The sequence below is a fragment of the Pinus tabuliformis genome, chromosome 8 (assembly GCF_031772625.1).
Source record: "Pinus tabuliformis cultivar Carrire ecotype Pingquan chromosome 8, CPIR1, whole genome shotgun sequence".
In the NCBI taxonomy this organism is placed as follows: Eukaryota; Viridiplantae; Streptophyta; class Pinopsida; order Pinales; family Pinaceae; genus Pinus; species Pinus tabuliformis.
Genome location: NC_142294.1, coordinates 1926597476 through 1926624767, shown reverse-complemented (window position 1 = coordinate 1926624767; position 27292 = coordinate 1926597476).

Genomic DNA, 27292 nt, shown 5'->3' with positions numbered 1-27292 from the left:
ATTGAATTTTCTGCGTCGCTTCATTCCCAATCTTGCCGAACATCTTAGAGAGATAACCAACATGCTCAAAAAGGACAGCGAGCTTAAATGGACCAAAGAGGCGGTAAAGTCTTTCAACTTGGTAAAGTTGATCTTATCTTCAGCCCCAACTTTGATCAGCCTGGATTATACACAAGATTTTATTTTATTTTCATTTGCTTCTGAGCATACGTTGGCAGCCGTGTTGATGCAAAAGAGAGATGGAGTTGAGAAGCCCATACCTTTTTTCAGCCGCATCATAAGGGACGGAGCGCTGAATTATAATATCATTGAAAAGCAAGCATTGGCATTGGTAAAAGCTTTGAAAGATTTCCGGGTGTACATACTGAATTCTCATATTTTGGCTTATGTTCCCAACACAGCTGTTAAGGATGTCTTGGTACAAGCGGAACCGGAAGGAAGAAGGGGTAAGTGGATTGCTGCACTATTAGAGTATGATGTAGAAATTAAGCCTACCAAGTTGATTAAAGGTCAAGGTCTTGCTAAGTTGATGGCTGAAACAAATCTTCATGTCCTTGACATCAATTTGATTGCTGCCTTATCCGATGAAGACGAAGAGAATTCAGCTCTACAGGTATCAGATATCTTTGTTTCTTCTCCTTGGTATGCTGATATTGTATATGTGCTTCAAAATGTGTCTTCACCCCCCGGGATGCCTAGAAACAAAGCTAGAACATTGAAATTAAAGGCTGCCAAATTTTGTATCATTAAATCTGCACTTTATTGGAAAGACCCCGGTGGCATATTGCTGAATTGTTTAGTCGAAGATGAAGCTAAGACAGCAGTAGAGGATTTTCATAAAGGTGACTGTGGGGGTCACTTGTTTTGGAAGACCACGGCTAATAAGATCTTGAGAGCTAGTTTCTATTGGCCTTCTTTATTTTCTGATGTATATAAAGCAGTTAAGAGTTGTCATGAATGTCAAATTTTTCAAGGAAAGCAGAAATTACAGCCGTTGCCTCTCAAGCCCATTGAAATCAGCGCACCATTTCAGCAATGGGGCTTTGATTTTATTGGCGAAATCCACCCAGGATCTTCCGGGCAGCATCGATGGATCTTGACTGCCATAGATTACTTCACGAAGTGGATTGAAGCCATTCCCACCCGGCAGGTCATGGATTCGGTAATTATTTCTTTTCTTGAGAATAACATATTGTCACGTTTCGGCTATCCACATAAGTTTATTACAGATAATGCAGCAGCCTTTAAGTCGAAGAAAATGGTTGATTTTTGCTACAAATATAACATCAGCTTGGGGCATTCGACCGCCTACCATCCGCAAGGTAATGGGCTGGTCGAATCTTCGAACAAATCTCTAGTGAACATCATAAAGAAATTGCTGGAAATAAATAAGAAGAGCTGGCACAAAAAGTTAGTAAATGCATTATGGGTTGATCGGGTAAGTCAAAAGAAGTCAATTGGTATGTCACCCTTTGAACTAGTTTATGGGGTAGATGCAGTGTTTCCTACTTCACTTAGTGTTCCAGTAGCAAAGTTGCTTCAAGAAGCTGGTGGCGAGGAGGATCCTATGGAACGGCGGATTAGTCAAATGATTCATTTACAGCAGACACGAGAGGAGGTTCTTCAAAATTCCCTTAAGTTACAGGAGCGCATAAAGAAAATCTATGACAAAAAGGCCAAACCAGATGATTTTCAGATAGATGATGTTGTTCTGAGATGGGATGCCCGAAATGAAGACAAAGGGAAACATGGAAAATTCGACAACTTGTGGAAAGGTCCCTACAAAATTGCAGCATACCGTGGTCCAAATGCCTTCCTTCTCAAAGAAATGAACGGTGATGATTGTCTTGGTGGGTCGGTGAATCGCCGACTGCTCAAAAGGTATCATGCTTGAGCATTTTCTGCTCTAATCACTCTCATTGTAATTACCATTTTACTTTCATTCTACAGCAAGTGTGAACTGATCTCCCATCTTTAGTCTGGGGCCCGCGGTGAAGGCTATAATTCTGAAGATGGTGATTAGTTGGTGTGAGTTTTTCAAGTTGTTTCAGTCAGTCTATTTTCTGCATAAAGTGAGTCGGTTTGTGTCAAAGTTAGTTTAAATTTCAGTCAATTGTCAAAGTCAATAAAGTTGTCCAACTTTGGGTCACATGTGTAAATATTGACTCCATTGCCCAATGATGATAAAGCACTGGTCTGCTCTCCCAGAGGTCTAAGGTTCTTGGTACCTCCAAGGAGCTACCATCCCCATTGGAGCCAATGTTAGAGTCGGTCTTGTCGCCCTCCATCAGCGATCAAAGCTCTTTGCATTTGCATAAGTAGGTGTCTCATCAGTGTCAATTTTTGCATCCCATTAGGCATGCCATAACCCTGATGGAGGAGCTGGTGTCTTTGTCCCCCTCTTGGCATTGCTAGATCAAGTCATTTCAGTCCTTAGTCACTTTCAAGCTTGTCTTGTCTTGGCTTGAGGTCAAATTCGTAGGTCTAGGGTTTCGGTCAAGTTTGTTTACAAGGTCATGTCTCTGAAGGCCAATAAGTTCCCAGCAAGCCAGAGGGATGATTTCAAAGTGTTTCTTCGAAAATTTCTATCTTGTACAGTTAATTTTCACCTTGGATTTAAAAACCCTGTTTTTAAACCCAAGGTCATTTTTCAAATTTTTGTAAAAAGTGATGAAATTTCAAAAAACTTCCAAAGACAGCATGTAACCCTGGCTCCCTTGCCAAGATCCCTTAGATGATATCCCTGCAAAAAGTATCGAGCAAAAGCATTAAATGAGTCAATTTCAGGACAAAGGAAACCAAAATGGTCAATTTTATAAAGTGTCAAAGAAAAACATTAGAAAGTGGGTTTGGGCATGAAATTATTTCAAATCAAAGCTATAAAAGCCCAATCTCCCTCCATTCACCCTCATTGTGCATCTAACTCACTTGCAAGAGAGATTGGGCGAGTGTTTGAGCGAATTTGAGAGTTGGACAGGCGCGCGACCCGTCAGACCAGGTGCGTGACCCGTCAGAGGTGCGCGACCCGTCAAGCGCGTTCCGGCAGTGTAAATTTTCAACGGACGCGACCCGTCAGTGGTGCGTGACCCGTTGGGTGAGGCGCGCGACCCGTCAGCACCCTGCTTACCAAACCGACTGCAAATTTATCCAAGGACCCTCCAAAATCGCCAAATTGCCTAAGGTAGGCTCTCCAACTTAAGAATGGTTGCTTGTTATGGTCAGTGGGAATCTTAATTGCATTTCTAAAGGATCTCCATGTGCAAGAGAAAAGCTCCATGTTGCTGCATTTTAAATTTGTAAAATATGCCTAGGGTTTTATGCTGTTTGAAGGGTATTCCCCTTGTAATCATTTTCCCCATTTCCCATGTCATTTTCCTTGTCTTTCTATATAAATTTCCCTTTTATTTGTAAGGAAAAATCCAAACCCTACACTCTTCCCTAAAAAATGAAAAATTAAGCCCTAACCCTACCTCTCATTACCCATGTAAACAATGTATATAATGATGCATATGCAATGATTTTTGCAATGTTTTTTCCCTTGAATCCTTGTTTTATATATTTATTCCCATTTTCCCTTTAAAAGTGTCCCTCCCCTAACATTTCCCCCGTGCTCGTTGTCCCCTTGAAACAGCATATAAATCAGCATTTTACAAGACAGAAACAGCAGTACATTTTGGCCACTCTGCTCCTTAAACAATGTCAGAAACCGAAACTTATGAGCAGAGTGATGACCAGGCATCAGCTTCAGAGATTGAGATACAGAGGAGGCCTCATAAGGGTGGAAAGGGTGGTCATCATAGGCGAGAGGAGCCCACCTCTTTGACAGATTTACAAGCTTGTCCTATGGCAGTCTCATGTTTCCAGTACATGTCTTGCTATGAGTTTTGTGAGAGGATCTCTCGGATTCAGCACCACAGAGAGTTGGCTCACCTATTTGTTTTACACTTGCATGATGGACATGTCAACCTTGCTGGGGTGGACTTTCCATTGACACCCGAGGTGATTTCACAGGCCACAGGGATACCTAATGTCGGAGAGGTATGGAATAAGCGCAAGGTGCTGTACAGTGTTCATTTTGAGCCTTTCGTTAGACCAGCACTCATGAGACACTTGACAGGAGTGTTTCCCTTCAGATTTCTCAAGAGTGAGTATGCTCCCATGATGAGGCTCATCATGCTCTATTTTACCTGTGAGGGCAGATTTTCACAGGTATATTCGTACCATATTCGCCTATTGATGCACTTCACATGGGTATGGATGATGAACATCCCTGTTTTCTTCTATTAGAACATTGAGAGGATGGTGTGCATGATGCAGAGGAAGAGCCCGGCACAGCAGTATAGGAGCCTTTACCATTATGGTTTGATTCAGCTTGTGGTATTACATCAGTTGGCTCAGCAGGGCATCTCATGGGAGGAGTTCATCTCTCGTGAGCTTTTCACAGCACCACCACCGCCACATCCTGAGGTTATTCACGAGGAGGGAGGACCATCACAGCAGCATGACATCCCCGTCACTAGACATGTCAGCTCCTCACCTTTGGTTACTTATCAGAGAGGCCAGAGGGCCTTATTTGCAGCAGCTCGACGAGTACTTTCTCCACAGCAGGTGGAAGGGGTCTCGCCTTCTTCATCGGCTCAGCGAGTGTTATCTCCACATCAGGTGGAAGGGGCCTCGCTTTCTTCAGCAGCACAGGTACCAGGGAGGGGCAAACAGCCCAAGATTGATGAGGGACCATCAGGTGTTCCGGATATAGAGCTTATTGATCTTGATGTCAGTTCTCCTAGCCGAGAGTCAAAGGAGATCATTCAGCACCTTAGAGCTGAAAATGATGCCTTGCAGAGGAGATTAGAGGGGGCACAATGGACAATCTCATACCTGGAGAAGCGCAATAAACAGTTGGAGGATGAGCAAGCTCTTGATGAGTTGTGGAGGATCCGTAGTGACCGCAACTTGAATCGAAGAAGACCTGGTGATCCATTGCCTGCTGAGCGAGAGTCCATGCTTATCGAGCTCAATGCTCACTTGGAGAGGCTGTTGGCTAAGGCCAACCAAGATAAAAAATTGCTGAGGAACATGAAGAACCATTATTGGGCAAGAATGCACGTGTGCAAGGCAAAGATGAAAATGTTCCAAAGGCGGTTGGCCAAGGCACAAAAAAGGAGAAAGAGGCCCGATCCCCTCCATATCTTGGCAGAGGCTTCACTGAAGGACCAAGACACTAAATAGCCTAGCCACAGCACAAATCCCAAAAAATTTTGAGCATTTTGGGTAAATTTTGGTTTTTTCAGGCAATTACAGGTTTTCTCCATTAACGGGTCTCACCCCCCACGCGACCCTTCATCCTGGCAACTCCATTTTGCAAAAACTTAGCATTGCCAGTTTTGTCATGAGAAGTTACATATGCTCATCAATGGACTTGAGATCTTATGAAGTTTTGGGCCTCCAGAAAGTCAAAAAAGGAGCAAAAAATGACTTTCTGCCACATTTTTGAGACACAGAAAGCAGTCTTGGGAGATTGCACTTTTGGAGGGGCAAATGACCACCAAATTCAGAAATTCCAGTTGGGTTGGAAAGTAGACTCACAGTCCTTTCCAACAAGCCTACTCTTGCTCAATTTTGCCACCTGGAAGTGCCCCAAATGTGGTCCCAAAGGCGCGCGACCCGTCAGGCAGAGGCGCGCGACCCGTCAGGCAAACTTCTCCAAATTTCAGTGTATAGCTCAGAAAAACGCAGTTTGACCCTGTTTGACTTTTTGGGGTGGATTATTATCCTCTTTGATGTAATTAATGTACTTTTATGACACTTTTACTCTTATGTACCTCTTCTAGAAGATTCATTCATGAAAAAGGTAAAAATTAAATGAATGAATTGGTTTCCTAGCTTATAGAGGCAAGTTGTTTTGACTGCCTAGTTTTCAGTGCTTAGTTTAGAAGTGGTTGAAACAGTTCCTAGGATAGTGAGCTCGACCCATGGAGGCAGGGAAAGAGGTTAGATGATCTATATTATGTACTTTCTTTCTCATTTTCATGGTTGGACTCTTGAGGGATAAGCTATCATTGTATTATTCACTGTATCTCTGCAATTTTTTGCTAAGGAAGACCAGGGTTTTGCAGTCCTTTTTGGGATTCTTGTGGTTACATGTATTGATGGTGTGTTTCTCTATGTACTTGTAAGTGTGTTATGTGAAATCATCTCCTTTCTTTTCCTTCTGCACATTAAACAAATGAAGTGTTAAAGTAGAATTCATGATTGTCATGCTCTGCTTTTAAGTTTGTTTAATTTCAATGTTTTCTACTGTTCAAGGAGAATTCAAAGGTATTGTTTGCTCTCCTTAGCTCCTCACCTGTCTTTCTCATCCATTCACCTCAATATAAGGCATCAATACTGTATCCTATCTCGCCACAAAGAACCCCCTGCAGAAACTGTGTCCTATCCCCGCACTCAAAATTGCCACCCTAAATTTGCCACCAAAAACCCTAAAAATTCCAAATCAACCCTTTTGATCAGTTTACTAGCCTAAAATCAGTGTTACCCTATTGGTTATCTTGCCCATTGAAGATTTTGACCGAGATAGACCGGAGAGAGCCCTCTCCTGCCTCGTAGGGCTAGCTACGAGGCTAAGTGGTTTGATGTTGCCTTGAGGTTTACCTTTCTCAGCCTGAGGTGAAATTTCAAGCACTAACACTCAGAACATGCACTTTTGCACCCTCAGAGGAGGTTTTGGTGAATGAATGGAATAGGATTTGTTGATGTTTGCATTTGATATCTGCTACTGATGTTGCACTTCTGTACTCTTAGTGGATGTTAGAGCAAAGAGAGATAAATCATTGTCGCTTGAAGCTCATGAGTAGGACTAGTCATAAATGGTACTTTTATCTCTTGACCATTTCTGCTTATGCGTTAAAGTGATATACAGTTTTTAGTTGTTTATGTATTATTGCATGAATGCCTAAGTTATCATTTGGCACTTTTGTATAGTGATAGCTATTTATTTATGCTTAATGTATGAATAGCTCATTATGCGATATGATTTTCACAACTGTTTCGTCTAACTTTTTATGCGAAGTGGTTCATCCTTATTGATTTCTTTTCTCATAATAGCTGAATGATCTTTATTACCAGTTGTTATTTGAAATCTTTTTAGATCGCATAATAAAAGAATTACATCCCGGGTTAGTATAGACTTAGATGTTGCTGCTTATTAGATTACAATAGCATAGCATTAGATTAAAGTAAGAATTTAGAATATCTCAATTAGGAACTGTTAGATCAGGAACATCAAAATCTACACACACACACTCATAGATTGGGAAACTGGTCCCATATCCCCAGTCGGACCCGCTATACCAAACAGATAAGGAGCTGCCAACCAAGGTCCGGACCGGCCGGGTATCCCCCTTGTTGTAGACCCGATTTTCGGGGCTTCAACATATTTGGCGCTAGAAGGAGGGCCTGAACTATGAATGGCAAGTAAATCTAAATCTGAATACCGTTCTGAGAGTAAATCTCCCTCACCATCTCCCCCGACTTCTCCATTACACTTAAATCCAGATTTAGAAGTCGCTGGAGTATCAACCGCTGCTACGCACGCTGACATTTCAGAACAATCTACGTTGAACCTCCTGAAGTCGAATCTCTGATTCACAAACTTCAGTGGTTTTCCATTTCTCCTCAAAGGTCTGATAAATCTCAAGGCAGCGTGACTTCGTAATATAATCCTGCTCATCCCCTGACCAGATTAAAGTGTGAAAAGTTTGGTGTTCAACCCATCGAATTACCTCTTCCCACAAGGAAAAGAGCAAGGAAATCACCAAAGAAGTCCGATAGCGAGACTCTTTCATCATCATCATCCATCTCAACCTCTTCACCGCGAAGTCAACCATCCACTCCGCCACTTCAGATCATCGTTCATTCGTCCACTGGAACCCCCACAACTCTTCCTCAATCATCTACAATCGTAGTATCCTCATCTTCCCAACCGCAGGGATCATCTTCTGCACTTTCCTCTGTTAGTAGTTCAGCAATGGCCCAGTCTCCATGGAATAACCCTAGGGTAGTCTTAATGCCTACACCCTTGAGTCAAATACCGGCCCATCCTGAGAAATGGCTACCTAAGTTTAATCCCGAGGCAGGCATGCTAGCAGAAGAGCATATAAACAACTTTATGCTATCCATTAATCTCAATGGGGTTACTAATGAAGATGTTGTTGTTTAACTTTTTCCTTATACTCTGCAAGGAACAACCGGATCATGGTATTTCTCATTACCCTCCGGATCTATCACTAGTTGGGACATCTTCCAAGAGTAATTCCTGACCAAGTTTGGTGATGAAAGGTCTACGGCAATGCTAATCAACAACCTATCCAACCTTAGGGCCGAATCTAGAGAGCCTATCAAAGATTTCAATTTACGTTTCAATAAAATCCTAAAAAAAATTCCTACTGCTTCCCAGCCCAGCGAAGAAGTATGAAGTGAATGGCATATCACTGCTCTACCATCAAACATAGCAATCTTCATGGACAGTGCTAATAAAACAACCTTAGCTGAAAACATGAAAGAAGCAATAGCAGTAGAGAAACGTATAATAGCCCTGGAAAAGAAATCCATGATAGAGGAACGGAAATTCAAGAAAGTCATCTTCAAGGAAGACTCCAAGAAGAAACAAACAAAAGATCCATTCGATTTGGAAGGATTGCAAAAATTTCTAAAGACCATGTCCAATGAAATGGTCGACATCAAAAAGCAAGTAGCAGACAATTCTTCAAAAAATCCCTACAGAGCTTTTAAAAGAAGCCCTTCAACAGATTCAAAGCCACCCAATGCTATTTCAAATGTTGAATCCAAGGAAGAGGAAGAGGAAATTGCCACTGAAGGGAAAACTGATGAAGAAGAAGTTGTAGAATTACAAGGAATGTGGGATTTCATCCTCCCACAAGAAGAAGATCAAAAAGTATTCCCAGTTAGCACACGAAGTAAAAATCAACTTGATCCTCCCCAAACCATCCCTAAGCCAAAGAGCGCAAGCTCTGCAATAAAGGATAAAGTCGCAACAAAGAAAACGACATCTAAAGCGACTCAAACTAGCTCAGTCCAAACAGATGCATTAACTCCATCTAAAACACTGATCGTGTCGGATGAAATGGAGTACAATATTATAGAAGATATGAAAAATACTAGGGCCAACATCACTCTTTACAAACTAAGCAAGTTAAAGCATCAACAGAAGATAATGATGAAAGAATTACATGCTGTGCCAGTTGCACCTTTGCCTGCCGTTGTACTTTCTCAAGCTTCTCATAACATGGGAAGACCTCCAACTAATGAAATCAATAAGATTGATCCAAATGACATCGCTCTAATTGGAGGAAGATCGAGATCTCATACTCCCCCGTTTCTCCTTATGAAATTTTCAATAAAAATGTGCACAATTGTTTGGTGGATTTTGGTGCTTCATCGAATATTTTACCAAAATCCATATGTGCCAAGTTAAACGTTCAACCACAGAAATCCGCTGTGCGCATAGTTCAACTAGATCAATCTCAAGTCAAAGTGATTGGCGAACTAAATCAAGTAACCATAAGGCTATCATCCAACCCGAAGTTATGTCAAGTTATTGACATTTTAGTTGCTGATATCCCAGAATTTTATGGCTTAATTCTTAGCACGGATTGGTCAGAAAAACTTCATGGATACTTCGCAACTGACTGGTCGCACATGTGCCTTCCCTACAATCGTAAACCAAATCAAATAAAATTTGAACAAGAACTACATCAGAAATACATAGTAACGGAGCTAGAGGGGGAAAATGAACCAGTAGCATATAACAGTAGCATTATTGGCAATTACTTGGTATATTCTTTCCTCGGAAATTTCAATGCTCATACGTCACCCTTTTTAGAACACTCTGTTTTGTCCCAAGTCGAAAATTTTTCTTGAACTGATAGTTCAAAATGTATCATTTTTTAGATAGTCCTACAAATAAATCTCTGTTTTGGAAATTATTTTTTGATGGTTCTAAATCTAACGAAGGAATAGGAGCAGGATGCATTCTAATTAGTCCAGAAGGAGATAAATCATGCTAACATGCAGACTCGAATTTGATTGCACCAACAATAGAGCAAAATATGAGGCTTTGGTCCAAGGGTTGTACAAAGCAATCGGGTTAGACGTCAAGTACCTTCAAGTTTTCGGAGACTGAGATTGTGGTCAGACAGGTACGTAATACTATACATTGACTATCAGGTCATTTAAAACATTATCAATCCTTAGTTCAAGATCTGACTGAGAATTTTATAGCATTTAATATTTCTTCAATTCCTAGACTTCAAAATGCAAGTGCAGACCTTTTGGCTAACGTAGCTTCTAAGCTTATTCCTTCAGAATATTTTAGTCCAGATAGATTCTCAATAGAATTAATCTTTAGACCATCCATTCCTGATAACATCACAAATTGGAGAGTATTCAATGACGATCCTGATATTGTAAATTTCCTCACATCTGAAGGATCCTACTCCAATCAAATAATTGACGAAGACCAACATGATCAACAATTGCAACAAGATAGCACTAACAACGCTATACCTAAGTCGGTAGTCAAGTTAGAAGACTTGTACAATTTGAAGGATCGGTTTAGAAGGTCTACCAATTCAAAACTCCAAAGTTCAACCTTGAACTATGAATTAGTAAACCTAGGAACCGATGCCAAACCACAAAACATTAATCTAGGTCTCGGCCTAGCCCCTGAAGAAAAAATAGCGTATATTCGTCTTTTGAGACAATATAAAATTGTTTTTGCCTGGAATTATGATGAACTCAAAACATATGACACTTCCATCATCCAACATACTATTCCCATGATCGATAATGGAAAACCTATCCAACAAAAGCTGAGAAAGATCCATCCCAATTTAGAAAATCAGATAAAAGTTGAACTCAATAAGTTATTGAAAGCCAGAATAATCTTTCCCGTCAGACATTCTAAATGGGTCTCCAATATGGTACCTGTTAGAAAGAAAAACGGAGATATTAGGATTTGCATTGACTTTCGAAACCTTAACAAGGCCTGCCAAAAAGATAATTTTCCTTTACCACCTATGGAACAGATATTGCAGGTAGTGGCGGGATCATAATTAATGTCTTTCTTGGATGGATTTTCAGGATACAATCAAGTGTTGGTACATCCTGATGATCAATTGAAAACCACATTCAGAACTAAATGGGGCACATACGCATATCGAAAGATGCCATTTGGTTTGATTAATGCTGGTGCCACATTTCAGAGAGCCATGGACATCGCATTCAAAGGTTTAGTCAATAAATCTGTAGTAATTTATTTGGATGATATAACAGTGTATTCCAAGAAACGAGGTGACCATCTTAGAGATTTAAAACAAATCTTCCAACGTTGTTTAAGGTATGGAATTTCACTTAACCCGAAGAAATCTTTTTTCGCATTAAGTGAAGGGAAACTTCTAGGATTCATAGTGTCAAAATCCGGAATTCACATCGATTCCGACAGAATCAAAGAGATTTCTGAAATATCCTTACCTCACAATAAAAAAGCCATGCAATCTTTCCTTAGTCAGATCAACTTTGTAAAGAGATTCGTTCCAGATTTTTCACGAATCGTGTCTCCTTTGCAAGCCATGATTAAAAAGAACTCAAATTTCAAATGGGGCCAAGATGAACATGAAGCATTCAACCTAATCAAACAAGCTATTATTAATGCTCCATCTTTAGCCACTCCGAATTTTTCAGAGCCTTTTATTTTATATACATTTTCCTCAGATAGGTCATATGTTGCGATACTCACTCAAGCAAATCAAGAAAAAACGGAAGCCCCAATTGCGTTTTTCAGTTCAAATTTACAAGGCGCTGAATTAAATTATTCAGACGTGGAGAAACAGGCTTATGCTGTTTTCAAAGCAGTCAAATACTTCAGACCTTACCCATACTAAAATTGTAGTACCATTCCCAGCGGTAAGGAATCTCCTAGTACAGAAGGATGTGGGTGAGAAAAGGGCCAATTGGGTTACTGCCTTATAGGAATATGACATTGAGATTAAACCAGCAAACATTGTAAGAGGCCAAGGCTTTTGCAAAATGCTGGCTAGAGCATTGCAAATTTATGAAATTCCATCTGCAGAGGTACAAATGTGTGAGGTAAGCCTAAACGATTCAAAGTCATTATACGGTGATATTATTTATTATCTTAAGAATGGGTATGCTCCTTCACACCTCGATCATACTAAGAAAAGAGCTCTAAGGTTGAAAGCCAAACAATGTCAACTCATAAATGATATTCTTTTTAGAGTAAATTATGATTCTGTTCTTCTTAGGTGTCTTGAGAAATCTGAAGCTGAAAAAGTTTTGCAGCAACTCCATGATGGGCCAGCAGGCGGACGCTATGTTGGAGATGCTACTGCACATAAAATCTTGCGCGCAGGGTATTACTGCCCCACGTTATTTAAAGACTCGCACAATTATGTGAGGAAATGTCAAGTCTGCCAAACTACTTATGGAAGACAAAAGAAGCCATCCTTGCCACTACAGCCGGTTAACATTGAGCAACCTTTCAGTCAGTGGGGATTGGACATAATAGGTGAGATCATTCCTCACTCTTCTAAGCAGTATAGATATATCCTTACAGCAACAGATTATTTTACTAAGTGGGTAGAAGCAGTTCCACTCAAGACGGCTAATGCTGAAAATATCATTGAGTTCATAGATCAATTTATAATTACCAGGTTTGGATTGCCTTCCGCTTTAATGTTTGATAATGCATCATACTTTTCTGGAAATGCAATGAATGAATTTGCACTTAAAATAGGATTCAAACTTAAATATTCGGCCAATTATTACCCGCAAGGCAATGGGTTAGCTAAGTCTACAAATAAAAACCTAATCAGGATTATCAAAAGAACAGTTGACCAAAATCATAAAAATTGGCATAAGGCTTTGATATATGCTTTATGGGCAGACCGAATAACGCAAAAAGCTTCTATCGGCACTTCTCCCTTTAATTTAGTTTATGGGAAAGAAGTGGTTCTTCCGACTCATTTGGCAATTCCCTCTTTGTCTCTAGTTCAATACATTGATGAAGTACCCACTTCCTCCTTACAGCTAAGACAAATGGAAATAATTAAATTAGAAGAACAACGAGAACAAGCTAAGAAAATGCATGCTCATCATCAAGCACTAGTAAAATCCTCTTTTGGTTCAAACATTATGACCAGAAAAGATTTTCAGATGGGAGACTTAGTTTTACAATGGGACAAGGCTCATGAAGAGAAAGACAAACATACAAAATTTCAAAGAATGTGGCTTGGTCCTTTTCAAATTGTAAAAGTCATAGGTCCATCAACATTTTTGTTACAGGATTTAGCAGGTAAGAGAGACTCTTTGCCTGTTAACGAACAAATTCTCACGATATATTTTCTATAGAAGATTATTCTTCTATTTTTTGTAGAGTAGTTGTTTTTCTTTTCATAATAAAACCAGTTGTGAGTGGTTACATTAGGCATTTATGAATAAGACACCAATTCTCTTTCAGATTTTGATTTTTCACTTGTATAAATAGCAAATCTTTTGGAAAATTGATCTTTATTATTGATAGATACAGTTAAAGACTCTAGCCTAGATATGATACTAGTTTCAACTCCATAAAGTTTGATGAAAACAACCTTTAGTGAAGAAATTGTTTTATCTCAGTACAATGAAAGGTATCAATAAAAAAATAAAGATTCTCTGTAGAACAGTTGTTTCCAAAAACTCTACTATTTTCGTCCAGAGCTATCTTAAGGAAACAATGACTTCCTCCCTACTAAGGAAATCACAACCTTCAGAGGAAGAATCCAAGGATACACTTCATCTTGAAGAATAAGAGGTCTCATCACAAGCTGGCTTATCATAATCACAGATATTATAACTTGCTGACTTTGCCAAATACTGTACACCACAACAGGGAAATGACTCAAGATTGTTGCAATCAAGAGACAAGGGGTCTCATCACGAGCCAACTTGTTCAGCAAAGTTATAAATCAAGTGAATGACTGTGTCATAAATTGGCTACCAAACCAAGACATTGTTCTTTAAGAGAAAAAAGAAAATCAAAGCAATAAGTGTGGATGTGGATTCTTCTTTGAGAGTTGTAGGTTGCTTTAAGTAGGATACAGGATCATTGTTGGGTAACAGGTAACCCTGTCGAGGCTATAAACGCCTACTGGCAGCAAAGGCTCTACCTACGACAAATGAGCATATTTAAAACTGGTTTACAAAGAAGACTTTGTTTTATCTTTACAATACCAAGTAATGACTGATGTAAATACAAGGGCTAGCTTGAGGAAGCAAATAATCAAAGTTGAAAATAGTTGAAGCAAAATGTCATTGACAGGTTAGAGCATAATGTACTTTATCTTTCCATAATAAAGTTTAACTTTCTGAAAAATTTTCTGTTTTGGAAGTTTAGAAAATTCAATAGCAAAAACAGAGATAACTGGTTCTTCCAAGTGAATCGCCAATTGTTGTGGCCACCAACAACCCCCCTCTTTATTTAGTATTAGAAATAACACTATGTAAGTGGGGACACTTAGTCAAAAAATTAAAAAAAAAATCAATTAATGCTTATATGTCACTCCTTAAAAATATCACAACGCGCAAAGAACGATAGGGCATTTTCTTATGGGTCAAAATGATAAAATGCGAGGTTGTGAAGCGAACTCCATCGCATCGCATGTATTAATAAACACTCACGTTAGAAAACCTTAAAATCACCGATATGCGATATCGCATATCGCATGTCGCAAAATCGCATAAAATGCACATAACAATTAAACGATTAAGCGATCCACGATCTTGCGATATTGCGATCCGCGATCTTGTGATATTGCGATCTGCGATCTTTGCCATAGTGCAATCAAGCAACCTTGTGATAGAACAACGCGATGAAATTGTAGTAATGCGATATAGCGAAATGCGATACTGCGATGCAGATCGCAGAAACATTCCATCGCAGATTTTCCTGGCTCAATATTTAAGAAAAAGTTTTTCCATAAACCAAGAACTGGATACGCACCTTAATGATAATTAATGAATTACATGCCAGTTGTTAATAAAGTATGGTTTTGTGTTTTTCGAAGAGCCAGTTCACGTCAGATGGCATGCTTTTGCATATCTGTGGCATTTAAAAGCTTTCCTGTCATTATTTATTATCATTACTCTCTCCTCACTTGTGAACTGCAGGAACGAAGAACAAAAGTTACACAAAGCAATGTACAGGAAGCTATGGGGAAAAAGGGTAGAGCTCCAATGTTCAAAGACAGAGAAAAGGCGCTCTCATAAACATATACCGCATGCGACAAAGCCACAGATTCACAAAATACTGCTGAGCCATCCATTACAGATCTTTCATAGACAGCCATGGTGGTACTGAGCGATGCTGATATCAACAGGCAGTTTAATGCTCAGGGTCAAGAGCTCATGAGGTCATTATTTTTACAAATTTTGAAGCTTTATACCCGATAAAGATGAAGAGGTGCAAAAGGAGAAAAACGCATCAGAGAAGCCCGGATCAAAGAACGGAGGCAGTTTCTGATGCGCGATTAGCGCCTAATCGCGCATCGCTGAGAAAATTGCTCGAGAAGGAAAGCCTCTAACTTCTCAGTCACCTGTAAGCCCGAAAATTGCAAGAAAGCAATGGTAAAAAACAAACTGGAAACAGAAAGCTAAAGAAAAGGCAGAAGCAATCCAAAGGGTTAACCAAGTTGAACTGAGATTATTACTGGGCATACGCGGTAAAGCCACATAGTCAGTGGATGACTCTCGAGTATATCATCAATTTTGCTGAGAAGATGGTGCCAGATCTTGCCAATTATGTTTTCTTAGCTCAACCAAAAGCGTAAGACAGTCAGCTGACTCTACTCAGGCAAATACTGAATGCTTGCAACGTTAAGGAGCAAATGCAGAAATAGTTAGATATTAGATTTAATTTTTAGAAATAGTTTTGTTTTATTTTTGCTTAGAAAAAGGGCGGTCATTTAAACCGTATCCTGAATCTTTGTAATTAAGTTATTTAGTTAGTAGTATTTAAACCCTTCTCATGCATTTAGAGAAGGGTCCAGAAATTTATCAAAAACTTGTCCTCAGAACATGCACTTTTGCACCCTCAGAGGAGGTTTTGGTGAATGAACGGAACAAGATTTGTTGATGTTTGCATTTGATATCTGCTACTAATGTTGCACTTCTGTACTCTTAGTGGATGTTAGAGCAAAGAGAGATAAATCATTGTCGCTTGAAGCTCATGAGTAGGACTAGTCATAAATGGTACTTTTATCTCTTGACCATTTTTGCTTATGCGTTAAAGTGATATACAGTTTTTAGTTGTTTATGTATTATTGCATGAATTCCTGAGTTATCATTTGGCACTTTTGTACGGTGATAGCTATTTATTTATGCTTAATGTGTGAATAGCTCATTATCCGATATGCTTTTCACAACTGTTTCGTCTAACTTTTTATGCGAAGTGGTTCATCCTTATTGATTTCTTTTCCCATAATAGATAAATGATATTTATTACCAGTTTTTATTTGAAATATTTTTAGATCGCATAATAAAAGAATTACATTCCGGGTTAGTATAGACTTAGATGTTGTTGCTTGTTAGATTACAATAGAATAACATTAGATTAAAGTTAGAATTTAGAATATCTCAATTAGGAACTGTTAGATCAGGAACATCAAAATATACACACACACACTCATAGATTGGGAAACTGGTCCCATATCCCCAGTCAGACCTGCTATACCAAACGGATAAGGAGCTGCCAACGAAGGTCCGGATCGGGCAGGTATCCCCCTTGTTGTAGACCCGATTTTCGAGGCTTCAACATAACCATAACATTAATATTAAAAGATTATTATTATTATTATTAAATATAATATTCATATTAATATATCATAGTATTGATATTATTAAATATAATAACTTTGTTTTAATCCAATATTAAATTTGTTATATTATAATATATATTAATATATCATGATATATATTAACTCTATATATATGGTAGGTAAGAACAAAGACATAAAGTTATAGAGGTGGAGAGATAGGGGGAGTGATAAGGGAGAGATGGAGATAAACTGAAGGAGAGGGGAGAGTAGGAATAAAAAGAGAGAGAGAGGTAGAGAAGGGTAAAAGAGGGAGAGGGAGACACAAATATGGGGGGAAGAGAGAGGAGAGTGGGAGGGAGATAGTGAGAGGATTGGAGGGTGGAGAGAGAGAGAGAGACAGTGGAAGAGAGATAAACGTACGAGAGAAAGGGCGAGAGAAGAAGGATGAGAGAGAGGAGGAGAGAGGGAGGGATAGAGATATGGAGTTGGAGGGGGAGAGAGAGAGGGAAGAAGAAAGACATAGAGAGTGAGAAGTGGAGAGAGAGAGAGAGAGAGAGAATGACAAGGGAGAGATGGAGAGAAAAAGTGTATGTTTGGGGGTGAGATAAACAGATAAATAAGGAGAGATAGAAAGAAGGGGGGAGAGAAGGAGATAGGAGAGAGGGAGGGATATAATAACATAGGTAGAGAGAGAGAGAGAGAGAGAGAGAGAGAGAGAGAGAGAGGGAGAATGAGAGATAATACTTGAGGTAGAGAAGGAGAGTGATGGGGTAAGATAGAGGATTAGAGGGAAAAGAGAGAGAGAGAGAGAGAGAGAGAGAGAGAGTGATGGGGGAAGAGAGAGGGAGGTAGGAGAGAAAGGGAGAAATAGGATGCACGAGAGAGAAGATTTGAGAGAGAGGAGGAGAGAGGGATGTATAGGGAGATGGAGTTGGAGGGGGAGAGAGGGAGGGAAGAAGAAATACATAGAGGGTGAGAAGTGGAGAGAGAGAGAGGGAGTAACAATGGAGAGATGGAGATAGAGTGTGTATGTTTGGGGTTAAGATAAATACAAAGAAGGAGAGAATGGGGGAGAGAAGGAGAGAGGGAGGGATATAGTAACAAATTTGGAGGCTGAAGAGTAAGAGAGAGAGAGAGAGAAAGAGAGGAAGGAAGAGAGAGAGGATGTGAGAGAGTGGAGTGAGGGACAGAAATAGAGATGGAGTTGGAGGGGGAGAGAGAGAGGTAAGAAGAAAGAAATATAGAGAGAAAGGTGGAGAGAGAGAGAGAGGGAGTGATAAGGAGGATGGAGAGAGAGGGAGAGAGAGGAAACAAGTAGGGAAGAGAGATAGAAGCGAGAGAGAGAGAGAGAGAGAGAGAGAGGAGGAGGAGGAGGAGGAGGAGGAGGGAGGGATAGGTAGATAGATTGAAGAAATAGAGTGTATGTTTTGGCAGTGATATAGAGAGGCAAATGGAGATAGATATATAGATGGAAAGTGAAGAGAGGAAAGAAGAGATGGATGGAGAGATGGAGGGAGGGACAAAGAGATTTATAGATATGAAGTGAAATAACATGTGTGTTTGGGGTTAAGATAGAGTGGAAAATAAGGAGAGATGGAGGGAGATATAGATATATATGGGGGAGAAGGAAGAATATTTCTTGCACTAGATACATTGATTTCAGTGTAGACAGTGATTTCTAATCCAATTTGATTTCTTGCACTAGATGCATTGATTTTAGTGTAGATGTTGATTTCTAATGATATTTGATTGCTTTCACTAGATGCATTAATTTCAATGTAGATGATTTCTAATCCTATTTGATTGCTTGCACTAAACGCATTGATTTCAATGTAAATGGTGATTTCTATTCCTATTTGATTCCTTGTGCTAGATGCATTTATTTCAATGTAGATGTTGATTTCTAATAATGTTTGATTGCTTGCACCAAATGCATTGATTTCAATGTAGATAGTGATTTCTAATCTTATTTGATTGCTTACATTTCAATGTAGATGGTGATTTCTAATCCTATTTGATCACTTGCACTAGATGCATTGATTTCACTGTAGATATTGCTTTATAATCATATTTGCTTACATGCACTAGGTGCATTAATTTCAGTGTAGATGTTGGTTTATAATCCAATTTTCTTACGTGCACTAGGTGAATTGATTTGAGTGTAAATGTTGATTTCTAATCTTATTTGATTGCTTTCATTAGATGCAATGATTTTAGTGTAAATGTTGTTTTCTAATCTTATTTAATTGCTTGCATTAGATTCATTAATTTGAGTGTAAATGTTGATTTCTGTTTTTATGTAATTGGATGTATGATGGTACATTAATTTTAAAGTGATTGGATTAACATAATGCATTGATTTCAATGTAAACACAAAAAATTATTCACAGTGTACATTGATTTTTGTGTTATAGTAATTCAACCTATTAATATTGGAGAGAAGGAGAGACAAGAAATGATGTTTACTACAATAGATTGAGCTAAAGATTTAAATGGTTTATGGTTTAACCTTAGCTTTTCATATAATCGATATGAAAATATGACAACCAATATGAAAAGATGACAAAACTAAAAAGGGTGACAATAAGAATAATAGTAGAAAATAGTTTTAGATTAACCACAATGAAGACTATTTGTAATTGACTATATTCTTATTATTCACATTTTTTATCATTCAACACTATTACATTGTCCCTTACATTCAAAATTTATATTTCATGATTTTTCATCATTAAAATTATTATCATCACAACAAACTTAGGCAACTAAGTGAATTTAAAATTAAAATATACAGATTAACCTGAGACATATTAGCATATTTAAAATTATTATATTAATATTAGATGAATTTACGTATTATTGATAAAATTAATCATATGTTCGTTAGATTTATATGGCCGCACATAACTGAAACCAACCTAGATCCATCTTAACTCTCGATCTATCAAGCACCGAGAGGGATTAAATCTCTCGAGGTACAAACCTTTCCTCAAGCAAGCTTTTCACTCAAAAAAGAGGTTTTCACCTCAAGAGATGTGATCCCTCTTGTCGCTTGATAGATTCGGAGCAAAAATGGAACTAGAGTGGCTTTATTTTAAAATTGAGGAAATTACAAATATTTTTGAAAGTAACTTTTAATTGAAGTAATAATTATTTACTTTCAATTACATAAATTGATATAAAATAGCTTGGATCTATCTTAATTTTAGATCTTAATTTTGGATTTACCAAGGGCAGAGGGGATCAAATCTCTTTTCACCTTTAAAAAGGTTTGTATATGAAGAGATTTTATGCCTATAACACTTGGTAAATTAGGAGTAATATGATTGAATTATTAATTATAATTATAATTATTAATTTTATATTTCACATTACTTATTTTTATTTTAATAATTTACCCCAACTATATTTTGCTTAACATTTTTCACATTAAATTTTATTTTACGAAGTTTCCTCAAATTATATGTTAAAATTGATTTTCAAATAAATAGATTGGTTATATTTTTTAATAATTTTTTTTTTAATTTTCCCCATGGTGTAGATTAGTTGATGATAGAATGTGTTGTTAAGGCATTTCTTATGATGTTATTGGTTTAAACTTCAATTAGCTTAGTGTGCCATGTGTGAGGCAATGTGGATACACTTGGAGGTGATTGTGGTAGTGGATAGAACCGATCCTTAAGTACAAACATGCTATAGTTGTCTATTCTCTCATATACAAAAAAAATAACAACAATAATAATAATCTTATTTTTTAAATTTTATTGAATTAATTATTTATCAAAATTAGATTTTATTAAAAGCACATGATTTTATTGGAAGTAGTTTAGGTGATGGAAATAAAGGAAACTAATTTTATTGTAAGCATTTTCTAAATTGTATCTCCACTCAAACAATCTCATAGAAAAAAAAAGTCTTGACCCCACCTATCAAGCAAGCCACCCAATGTCACCTTGGTGGCCTTCTCTCACTCTTTAGACTACAAGAAGGATATCCTTATCTAGGGGGGAATCCTTAAATATCGAGCTAACCTAGGTCATTGAGTAATGAAAGGAAGTTCCTTAACGAAGACTAGTGATTTGACACTACTCACTCTCAAAGTAAAAGGTCAGGGATAAGTGTGAGAATAGTCCAAAAAGCCATGAATTATTAACAAATTTTGAATGATTTTAATTACAGAACTATGCTTATTCATGCAACCAAATTATACTTGAAAAATGAAAGATAAAGCTTGCTCAATTAACCATATAGCATGAGATGCTAGTGAAGTATATATACAATGGCACAATAAAAATAGAAAATGAATCATAAATTGTCTATACAAGTAAGGCATTAGATCATTCATTCATCGTATTCATGAGCATTGGAGATTAAGAGTTCATTATCATCATCAAGAGACCATTCCACAATTAACAAATCATACACCAACAATATTAACTATGTTTGGGACAACAAAGAGTTATGTGTTTGTGATGATAAATAAAGGAAATATTCAAACTTGTCGTTGTTACTAAGGACAATGAAGACAACAAAGTTGAATGTGGACTACTTACACGTTTGTAACATTCAAATGTCATCCATTTATCATCATGCAAGTTGCATGAAGGAAATTTGGTAGTGGTACTAAGTGAACATTCTTTGATCAAAGTTCATACCCTCTCCTTAGCACTACCACTTTGCAAGACGAAGAAGAAATGTGAAATATATGTGCAACCAACTAAATAAGTTGGAAAGGTTGTTGCAACATATATAGGTGGTCATGTCGTGTTGCAAAAGGAGGTGTTGGCCCACTCCCTTTTCAATAATTTGTCAACCTTTGAATTTGATTCCATGTGAATGTGATCAAATAATATGACCCTAAAGATTCTAATAAGCTCCATAATTTTAATCATCCTTTGATCCAATAAAGAAGTGTACAAGGAAGTATAACCTTTCACCCAATCTAAAACAACCTTTGAATCCCCTATGACTTGTAATTTTAGATTGTTGAAGTGACGCAATTAAAATGACTAACATAAACGACTAATTCATATTATTGTAGTTTTTGTTAGGTAGTCATATTTTTTTTCCTAGACTAAATTAGTCATTTATGTTATTCATTTTTAGTAGTATTACTTATTAGCTACTTGTATATTTTAACTGGTGACTAAAATAGTCATTTATGTTATTCGTTTTCAGTTGGGTCTCTTAACATTGATAATTTTTGGTAGTATTTCACTTGAAAAGTTGTGGTGAATAACTTTTTTAGTCACCTAGTCACAAATTTCATGATTTTCTACTAGTGAAAATTTCTTAAAAAAATGAAAATGAAAAAAAAAAATAAAGGGCAAAAGAAGAGAAAGGCTTCCTTCATAGAGAGGTGAAGCAAGTAACTCCATCAGAATATTGTCTGGGCTCGCTAACAGCAGAGCAATGCTTGTGTTCCTAGAGTGACTCTGTGAGGGTACTTTCCAGGCCTGTTGGCAATGGAGCAACACCAGAGATGAATCTAAAACTATGGCAGTATATGTTACTTGCGCATCTATATATCCCTCATCCCTAATTGAAACAACTCAGTTTGACTTGGCTTGGTATGTGTGGTTCCGATAAAGAGAATGGTAGGTAATACATCTTTAACTCAAGCTCAGTGAAGAAGTTATGTGTTGACGGTGTTGGACCCACCAACATTCATGGGATCTCGCTATATGAAGTCCCAACTAGACCTCAAAACCATTTGGAGTAGGAGTCTCAACAGTGGGTGGTAGTGTAATGCCTTGAAAGTGGTAGTGCATAGAGGTATGTAAGATAACTTTGTGTGAGAGCAAGTGTGTGACCCTACGGAGAGTCAAGTGTGATGCATGGGGGTTCTGACACATGGAGGGGAAAAGAAAGTACGTCCCTTAGAAGCTTGTAATAGTATGCATCTTCAAAGGAACACACAAGCGGAATGACATCACAAGATAAAATACGGAATGGTCCACAAATTAAAGTGACAGTTAATCCAACAATATTCATACAATTTCTTAAAATGTAGTTCATAAACAAATGTGTAAGTTAAATATAATACATTGCTAAAGAAACCATAATAGTCCAACTACAATAACAACATATGCATGAAAGCATGTTGGTTCTATTATTATTATTATAATCAAAAGTTCCATCCATACATACACCATTGATGACCACTAGCCCCAACAGAGGAACATTACAGTCAAGAATACCTGCTCCTCCAAAGAAGTATACTCACTCTACGCTGTGGAGAAACCAAGGCTCGTCACAATACTCCCAAGAATTTTCTAAGCCTAAGTCTAGCAAAAATCATAGCTCCGAAAAGCCTGTTTTATGATTTATGAGGTTCTATTTATAACAAAAGGTGGGTGATCCTTGACATTCCCCTTTGTGACTCTTTGAATACCCTCATGACTCTTCAACTTCTTTACAAATAAATCATTACATCACATGATTACCTTTCACATTCCACTAATGACACTTTGAATTTCACTTACAACATATTTACAAATAATATTACAATTTCCACATCTACCCATGTAAGACAAAATAGGCTAGAGAAAACCTAACAAGATAAAAAACTATGACTCCGATTTTTGGGGAAAGATGAACTCGGCAACCTCCACTTGGTGCTTCTTAGTCACATACTGATGCCAAGCTTGGTACTATGTGATTATGTCCCTAAACTAATTGATGGTGTCTTTCTGATAGTGCATTATAGCCTAAATCTACCTCAGGCTGAAGGAAGGCAGGTCTAGGGTAACATCAAACCATGCTTAACCTGGTAGCTAGCCCTACCAATTTGGGAGAGGGCTCTCTTCTTGTCAATCTCAAAGAAAATATCACAAATAAGGCTTGAGATGTCTGATAAGAATTCTAATTTTAGGCTAGGTATATGTTCAGAGGATTTTGATTGATTTTGATGGTTGTTTGCTGGATCAAATGAGGAAGGCAACTTTGGGTCCAGGAAATCAACTCATATTTGCAGAGGTTTCTGTGGTGCAAGGTAGGCAAGTGTTTTAGAACTTTGAATTGGGTGTGATGGTGAGTCTAAAGACTGGTGAGGAGTTGGAGAGGGCATGTAAGTTTCATGAGTCCTCTTCAAATAACAGAAAACATTTAAAACTAAATAAACCCCAAGGCAGAGCACTGAACATCAATGAATTCCACCCTTTAATCTTGATTCATTTAGTTATGCAGAAAAAGAGAGATGATGGCACATATAAACATAAGATAAACTGAATAATAGAGGAGAAAACAATTCTAATTCACATTACCACAAGAATCCCACAAAATGCTACAAAACCCTGGTTTATTTCCTTGCCAAACTGCAGAAGTGATGTACAAAGTAGCTCAATGCATCCAAAAGAGTCCAACGTTGACAAATGACTAATAAAGTACAAGATATAGGCATAAAAACACCTATGCTAGCAATCAGGGGTCAAATCCATGAGTCAAGGAGCTGTTTCAACAAGATCTAAACTAGGAATTGAAAAATAGGCAGTGGAACAGCTTGCCTCTAAAACTATGGAAATTGATTCATTCAACTCAAAGCCACCTATAACTAATGTATCTACCTCCTTAAGTCATTTTTCATCATTTTTACATCATAGTACATCAATTTACATCATATTACATCATGAATTTTACCATGAGAGAAGAAAAAGTCAAACTGGTAGAAAACTAGGCGAAATTCTGAGTTTTTGAGCAAAATTGGCAAACTTTTGCCTGATGCGCAGCACCCTAAGCTTGATGCACAGCACCACTTCAAGGCTAAGTTTGAAGACCTTCCACTTCACCAAATTAGGTCCAATATGGCTTGTTGGAATTTTTGGATTTGGAGTCCATTTGCCCCTTCAAAAATCACTTCTCCCAAGACTACTTTCTGTGGGTCCAAAAAGTGGCAGAAAGGGTGTTTTTTAGGTGTTTTTTACCCTTTAGGTGACTTAGATCTCCTCCAAATTTCATGGAACTTTTTGGGTTTTAGTATTTTTCCATGAGGAATCCAAAAATGCAAGCCATTTTGAAAAATTCCAAGCCATCTCAATGCGCAGTGCGCATCAGATGAAAATTCCTGTGTTTTGCATTTAAAAATTGTGAAATGACAACAATTGCTCAAAATTGCTTCAAAGCTGGCGAGAGGCAAGCTTACTAATTTCTTTGCTGAGCCAAGGAAGCTTCAGCCAAAATTTTAAGTTTGCCTTGCTCCTTTTTGGCTTCTAAGGCTATCTTTAACTTAGCTTTAAGGCTTCTTATCCTTGTCTTGCAAATTTTACTCTAGGCCAAGTAGTGATAAGCCATGTGGCGCAACATGTTCTTCTCCTTGTTAGCCTTATCAAGCAGCTTATCAAGGAGGATATTTAGTCTTTCCAACCGTGATTCTCGGTCAGCCTCTATTTCTTGTTCTAGTGATGTCATCTTGATTTTCCTTCTTTTAGCCACTTGTCGGTTTTCCCTAATGGTTTGCAGCTCCATGATTGTTTGTTTTTCCTCCAATTGTTTGTTCTCTTGCTCAAGGAAGTTAATGATCCACTTAGCCATCTCAAGGTCAAGTGATAAGGCTTAGATCTCAGCTTCTTTCTCTTTGATGACCACATCCTTGAATCTTGAGCTTTGGGAGCCCAAATCAGTGTCATCTTCCTCAACCAAAACAAAATCCCTATTTTTCCCTTTAGAAGGTCCTTCATCATGCAATGGTTGCTTTCCTTTGTCCTGTACCTATTTTGCTGAAGAAGAAGGCAAAGCCCCTTTCACCCCAGGTGAAGATAGCATTTTCCTGTGATCCGGTGAAGGAAACGAGACCCCTTCCACCCCTGGTGGAGATAATACATGTTTGGCAGCTGCAAAAAGTCTTCTTATGCCTTTTTCATAAGTTATAAACACATGAATGTGAGCCTCTTTAGTTTTGTTTTTAGGCTCTTTTTGTTGCCCGGAAGGTTCACCTTCCTCTTGAGGATCTACAAAAATTTGAGGCTCCTTGAATATTTCATGGGCAATGAAGGTTTCCCATGGCACTTCCAACTGAGTGAGCTGATGCACAACCATAATCTTGATGAAAACAAAGTGATAAATGTTGTTGAGCTGTTGTGGGTATGGTTTTCTCTTTGTAATCACAATCATCCTCTCTATGTTTTTTGCAAATTAAATATGGAATACTCATCATTCTAACCCTGGTAAAAGGCATAAGTAATATAATATGATAGGCATAGAGTCTGGAGAACCTACCCTCACATGTGAAATATTTGATGACGAGTTTCATAAGTGGAACATACCGGTCCTCCAAGAACTTGAAAGGAAACACCCTGCTCAATTTACCATGATATTTGGCATTAAAATATGGTTCATAATGTTGTTTGCTGATATTCTGTCTTTCGCTCCACGTTTCCCCTACATCTGGCATTCTAGTTGCTTCTACAATAGTGGTTGGTGAAAGAGTGAAATTGATGCCAGCAAGGTGTACCATATTGTTCTCCATATTTATGACAAATTGCCTTGCTACTTCATGATGATACTTAGCCCTCTCGACCATCTCACAAAACTCAAAACAAGATTGGTATCTGAAACAAGTGGTAGCAAGGGGACAAGCATGGAGTTCAGCAATGCTAATAGGTTCCTCTCTAATAATTTTCCCACCCTTGTGAGGTCTCCTAGGCTGTACATTTCTTTCTCTTGAACTGTCACTTAATGTTTCTTCTTCTTAGCTTAAATCATTGTTACTTGCCATGGTGCTTGATGCTTGTCTTAGGGAAGTGATGTGATGATGATATGGTGGAAACTAGTAATGAGGGAGGACAAGGGAGATGAGTATGAAGAGATTTTACTAATGGGAAATGGAATTGGGGAATGAAGGGATAATTTTTGAGAGACTAGGGTTTAGTGAGGGGTTTAGGTTTTGATGAAGGGAATGAGATGTTTTCAGGGAGTGGAATATGGAAAATGGGAGAAATTAGTGATTTAGGAAAATGGAAGAGGGAAAAGGGTTTAATGGTGTTGTTTGTGATTATGGAGTGAAGATTGCAAAATGAAATGGAAAGTAACAAAGAAAAGCTAGGGTTTCACTTTCAAAATGAAAAACTCATGAAGAACACAAGTATGAGATCAAATTCAACTCTAGGACAATGATAAATTACTTGTAGAATAACAATGCAGTGTTTTTGAGGGTTATTGAACGATTTGGAATGTTTTGGCAAGTTCTGGACTAATGTGCAGCGCACTGGGCCCAATGCGCAGCGCCCTCCTGATGCGTAGCGCCCGTGCGAATTAACACTGGTAGAAAGTCACTGATGCACAATGCCAGTCTGATGCGCAGCGTACTACCTCTGATGCACAACGCCAGGAAAAGTTGCTTGGAAAACATGGTTTTTGACTTCGTTAGCTCAATTTGCCTCCAAATCACGATTTTTGCTCTCCAAGAG